This window comes from Bison bison, unplaced genomic scaffold (genome assembly GCF_000754665.1).
Source record: "Bison bison bison isolate TAMUID 2011002044 unplaced genomic scaffold, Bison_UMD1.0 scf7180017864498, whole genome shotgun sequence".
NCBI lineage: Eukaryota > Metazoa > Chordata > Mammalia > Artiodactyla > Bovidae > Bison > Bison bison.
In genome coordinates, this window is record NW_011495057.1 from 3,155,909 (window position 1) to 3,162,604 (window position 6,696).

The window sequence follows — 6,696 nt, forward strand, 5'->3', positions numbered from 1 at the left end:
CCCCACCCCACCCGCACCTCCGTACCTGCCACACAAACACTCCCAACTCCGCTTGCACTGTGCACACACCACACACACACACACACACACACGAGGTTCATGCACGCACCGCTGCACACTCACAACCTCACATCACTCTGCACACATCCAGACTCACTCTCTCACACTCCAAACTGAACACCCCACCTGTGCACACTCTCCAGCCTCCACACACACACAACCCTAGCCACGTTTTCAACCCTAGCTGGAAACCCAGCTCTGCTTTTAACCTACTTGATAATCCAAGACAAAGCTGATTTAAGCTAACGGTGCCATTCATACACAAGAGAAACAAGCATATCAATGTTTCAAAAGTTGTATAAGAAATTTTCTGTTGTAGTTCAATGTGCTGACATCCTTATATGTCCTGCTGCTGCTGCTGCTAAGTCGCTTCAGTCGTGTCGGACTCTGTGCGACCCCAGAGACGGCAGCCCACCAGGCTCCACCGTCCCTGGGATTCTCCAGCCAAGAACACTGGAGTGGGTTGCCATTTCCTTCTCCAATGCATGAAAGTGAAAAGTGAAAGTGAAGTCGCTCAGTCGTGCCCGACTCTTAGCGACCCCATGGACTGCAGCCTACCAGGCTCCTCCATCCATGGGATTTTCCAGGCAAGAGGACCAGAGTGGGGTGCCATGGCCTTCTCCCTACATTATGAAAATGTTTCGTATGCACTAAAAACCTAATAATTTAAAATAAAATTTTGGTTCAGGAGGAAAAACACACACACACACACCCCTCACATACACACCCTCTCTCCCATGCACACACTCCATGCACATCCACATTTCTGTCTCTCACACACACACCGCCTCTGCATACACTGCAGTTCTACACAGCCTCTACATTCCACACACACAGGTTCACAATCAATACATAGATCCACACACATCCATGTATACACACTACTCACACATCCACACACAAATACACACACAGCCTCCAGTAGGGCACAGTCTGCATCAGATGACTCTCAACCTTCATTACAGCACAAATATGATGATGATGGAAATGAAACATGAGAAAAAAACCCATCATCTCACAACTCTTTCAAATGGCTATTTTCTGTCCTTCTAGGTTTTCTTTTTCTTCTTTTTCTTTTCTAAGAATCTGAGTTTTGTTCCTCTTGTAGAAAAAACCTGGGAAAAAAGCCTTTTGATTGAGTGAATGGTAAATGGTATTTTCCTTTCTGACGGTGAAGGGCACAATTTGAAATATACATGAAAGCTCCTCCTCTTGACCTTTCCTGCGCACCCACAGTATGTATGGCAGGCATTGTCCACTGCCTCATACAAACTGCTGGCTGATTGCCCAGGACTGATTTGAGGGAAATAAAAGTGGGAGAGTCACATTTCTTAAAAATTAAAAATATATTATTTTTAAAGTATAAAAAGCAGTAATAGCCTTTCTAGAAAATCTGAATGTGAAAGTAAAAGTGGACATCTCACACCCTCCTACTACAGGAATCCACTCATTCTCCCTGTCATCTCTGTTTAAGCCTCTTCCTTTTCCTCAAATAAATTTGTAATGAATTTTTAATTTAAAAGTTAAAAAATACAGCTTCAAGTTGAAGATCATAAAAGATATAAAATGTTTATCTTATATACATGCGGTGGATACATTGTATTACTTTGTGTTTAAAACAATTTTAAGAAAAAGCGTTCCAGAATTCGATAGGAACTTACAATTTTTTAAATCAAGAAAGAGGGACTTCCCTGGTAGTCCTGTGGTTAAGACTCTGCACATCCATTGCAGGGGTCCTGGGTTCAATCCCTAGTCAGAGAACTAAGATCTGGCATGCCATGTGGTGTGGCCAAGAATAATACAATTTTTAAAAATTAAGACTGACTCAAAACTTTTACCCTGCATTTGGTCTCTATGGATGAGATAGTTTTGAAGCTGATGAGATAGTTTTGACATGACATTACTATATAAGATCAAGCATCGGAAGTTTTGTTTTATTAACAGTTCTGATAAAAAGAGAGAATGAAAAGAAGTAATATTTTGAGTGCTATAGAGTACTTTGAGTGCTAAGGTGCTTCCTTTGTAAGAATGCTATGAGATGGGTGTTATGCCCATTCCATAATTGGAAAAACTAAGGTTCTGAAAGATGAAGTCATCTGGTCATGAGCGATCAGACTAGAACTTGAAGTCTTTCAGACTTCAAAGCCTGTTTCCTTTCCACAACTGCACTTGCCACTCAGAGTTGTTTTGGGTGTCGTCTCTGGCCAGGCTGCTGATGGAATTCTTGTCAAAGTCACAGGAAAGAATGTGCCTATACACCCTCTGGCATGCCTGGCTCAGTTCATCTTCATGAAGAAGCCCCCAAACAGAGCAAAACTCTCCTACTCATGGCCAGGCACCTCCTTCTAAAACTGCCTGCTCCAAAACTTAGCAGGGACCCACCAGCCCTCACACAGGAACTTGAACCCCTATAGCCCCATCCCCATATTCAAAAACTTTCTCTTCCCCCAACAGAAGGGCTTCACACTTGTCAGAGGATTCGCCTTGTTACCACCTTCCCTCCCATCCCCATAGCTCTCTTATGTCTCCCCTCTCTGTCTGCCCTAACCCCAGTCCTGACCTAGCAGGGTTACTCCCAGGTCAGGCCCTTTGCTGAACTCTGCCCCTCAGCCATCCCTCTCCCAGCTTTGCTGAGTTCCTTCTGTAATCCCACTCTGCACCATATCCCTTAGCCTGTGATCTGTATTTCTCTAGACCTTGCTTCTACTTCTGACTCCTCCAGCGGAGTTTCAAATCTTCAAAGCCAGACTCTGAGTCTTATGTCTTTTCTCTTCTTCTAGTTTTAGCTGGAGATACAGTAGGTGGTCAAAATGTATTAATCATTGATTGAATAGATTCAGGAATTGTGTTCTTTGTATCTATACTGTTAGAAAACCCACCACTCCTCCACAGACACCCACAACACAGAACCATAGACATCTGTGTTCATTTCAAATGAGGCCATATTTGTTATCACTGCAGTTTACACAAGCACAGCCTGTAATGTGTCTGTTCTCGATTTTGCATTATCCCAGTTTATGCTGCAGCAGGACTTGCTCTAGACAGTACTGTGAGTGGGTCAGACTGGTTTACTGAGCCTTCTCCCTCTTTTTGTAATATATGTTAGGCTGGTTAATGTCAACTGGTAAGGCATTGTGTCTATTTTATCATCTAGTGCCTTTCTTGTTGAGCATCAATATAAAAAATTAATATATCTTAATGCTCAACAAGAAAGGCACTAGATGATGAAATAGAATGACTTACCAGTTGACCTTAACCAGCCTCCATCATTGGACTCCCCCAGTGCTGGCATGGCGGGCTTGTGAGTGATACAGCCATGCTGGGAGGGATGAAGGTCAGTGAAAGGGCCCTAGAGCAGGGGCTCCCACTCACCAAGCCTGATCTAGCTACTGTGGCCACTGCATGACCAATAACAGGCCTCAATACTGAGTGACCAATATGCCGTCATCCCTGGAGGAGGTCACCTGGTCATTTGGTGGCAAATTGACTATATTGGATACATTTCATCCTAGAAGACCAATGATATCTTTTGCCAGGAATAGACACATTCCAGGTGTGGGTTTGCCATTCCTGCCTGTGGGGCGTCAGCCAGCACCGCTTTCTGGGAGCTTGTGGAGTGTTTGTTGGATTAGTGGACTGGCACAGAATCCAGAGTAATGTTATGTCAAACCCACTTTATAACAAAAGAGGTGCACTAATGGGCTGAAGACCGTGGCATTCATATTATCCAAAGCTGACAGTCACTTGAGTGTTGGGGTTGCATAGCTGAAGCACTAATCTGGAGATGATATTTTATGAGCACAGGGTACCGTCTTCTAGGACACAATATACAGTTTAAGTCAAAGAGCTGTCTGTGGCACTGTGTCCTGTAGGAAGAATACGCGGGGCTGCAGACCAGGGGGTGGGAGCTGGAGTGGCCCCACTTACCATGACTCTCAGTGACCCACTTGTGTTTCCTGTCCCAGCAACTCTAGGCTCAGCCAGTTTACATGTCCTGGTTTCCAAAAGGGAAAACACTTCCACCAGTGGGCGTAATGATAGTTCCATTGAGCTATAACCTATGGCCATGGCCTGGGCACTTAAGGTTCTTTGTTTCCAGGAGTAGCAGGGGAGAAGGGGAGTCACCATCTTGCAAGGGTAGTTGGCCCTGATTATAAGGAGGAAGGGGGGCTGCTGTGGAACAGAGGGAGCAGGGGGAGTTCTTATGGAACCCAGGTGCTTTACTTGGTACCTCTTGACCACTGTTGATGCTAAATGGACCATGGATGAAACTCCAGCCTGAGAAGCACATGGTGACCAGGGCTTGCACTCCTCAGGGACAAGGACCTGGGTCATTCCACCAGGTAAGATGGACAGCTAAGCTGGCTGAGGATGAGGAAACTCTGAAACAGATACTTGCGGAGTGGAGAAGCATTTGTTGTAGTCCTGAGACCAGAGGCAGTAGCCGGGGCTGTGATGAGTCACCCCAGTTATTCAAGTGCTGTTGGCAGATAACTCAGAGCTGCTCGCCCCTTGGGACTGCCTCAACTGCAGAGAGTCACCTTTCCAAGGTCATGCTGTCTTTTCGGGGCCCACATCTCATGACATTGACATGGGGCTTTAAAGACCCAGGCTTCCTGCCCCTATTCAATGCTATTCTGACCCAGTGGACTAAGCACAGGGGTCAAAATACCAGCTCCAGAGTCTTCATCCATTGGTCAGATGTCCAGATGTTTTCTGCAGTGTTTGATTTTTATTTGGATGTCTAGCATTTTTGTGCAACTCTATCTGCTGCCTCAATTTCCAACATTTGTTTGAAGAGTCTGGGTTAATAACTGGGAAGTACTCTATCACTGGGCTGGTAATCTGGCCCTTGGGAATAAGAGCAGCTATTATGGATGGGCCCGGCAGAGGTACATCCTTAGTGAATCTGCCTTAAGCATTCCACTGAGGCTTTGGAGTATCCATGTAAGAACTTTATTTTTTTTTTAATGAACTGAGGATCCTGAATGCTAACCCGCTGAACTCTCAGTCCTTACATTTTATTACCGAGTTGTTAAACTCGCAGGGGTAAAAGTGCAGTAGACACGTGCACACAGTCGAAATCATTAGCAAAGTGGGGACTGGTTTCACTTAATGTTTAATTGAACCGAAACTGTTTAAGAGAAATCAAAAAGCGGAGTTCAATCCTTAGGGAAGATGGCCTAGAAGATTTCCTTGCTATGGAAATTCTCTCACAGTCTTGCATGGGAGCAAGAGTGGACTTCAAGTTTAATTTTGCTTGTGGTGATAACAGATTGACTTTTGGAACCCTTGTTTGGTAATGCAACGGTGTTGTTGCTTAGTCACTAAGTCGTGTCCGACTCTTTTGTGACCCCATGAACTGTAGCCCACCAAGCTCTCTGTCCAAGGGATTTCCCAGGCAAGAATACTGGAGTGTGTTGCCATTTCCTCCTCCAGGGGATCTTCCCAACCCAGGGATTGAACTGTGTCTTAAAAGTGTCAGGTTTCGAGTGTGGCAGGAGCCTCAAGTGAAGATGTTTTGATTGACCTCCTAGGCAGTGCTGGGTTATAGGAACGTCAGTGAGACTGAATGTTAGACCATGAGCCATATGGTCACATTAAATCAGAAGTGGTATCTGCCTCAATCTCTTTGCAGCTCCAACGAGAAGTCCAGATCCTAGCACACAGCAGGTTCTCACTGAGTATTTTTGAATGAACGAATCAATTTTCTCAGATTATCTGAGGATCCATGAGCTTCTCAGACCTGAAACCAAAGCTTCTGATGCGCTTTTCTCTAATGAGATTTGGAGTCTGTGTTGACAAGCTTCTTCTCTTACTCAGGAATCTAAGGCATGTAGATACTAGCTTATAAGGGAGGCCATTGGGCGGGTAAAAAAAAATCCTATTTTTGCATCAGGGCTACTGCCTGGTAGAACAACCATGATTTTACTGAAAGCAGAGCTGCTGCTGCTGGTGCTGCTAAGTCGCTTTAGTCGTGTCCGACTCTGTGTGACCCCATAGACAGCAGCCCACCAGGCTCCCCCGTCCCTGGGATTTTCCAGGCAAGAACGCTGGAGTGGGTTGCCATTTCCTTCTCCAATGCAAGAAAGTGAAAAGTGAAAGTGAAGTCACTCAGTTGTGTCTGACTCCTAGCGGCCCCATGGACTGCAGTCTGCCAGGCTGGGATTTGCCAGGCAAGAGTACTGGAGTGGGTTGCCATTGCCTTCTCCGAAAGCAGAGCTACCCCACCCCATACCTCAACTCATCACTCATCCCCAAAATGGGGCTGGAATGTGCCTGAGGGGCCTGAAAGTGATTGCTAAGGGGTTGTGACTCTATCTTTGTGTGGTTCTATGTGTGTTTTAAATTAACTAATACTCTATGTATGTGTGTGCACGCCCTCTGTGCACAAGCGCTCATGCACACACATGCACTCTAGAATTTTGAGTTGAATGAGAGACCTCATGCTGTACGGAACCACCATCCTCGTTTCCCCAGAGGTGCAGCTCAATGGAAGCTTAGGTCACTGACCCCACTTCGATGACTTTTATGCAGGTATGGGATTCTCAGTTCCCCCAGAAAGTGGGATGGGGCAGCAGAAGGAAACTTAAACAAAAGTACAAGGAAAAATGTATATGGAAAAATTTAAAGGAT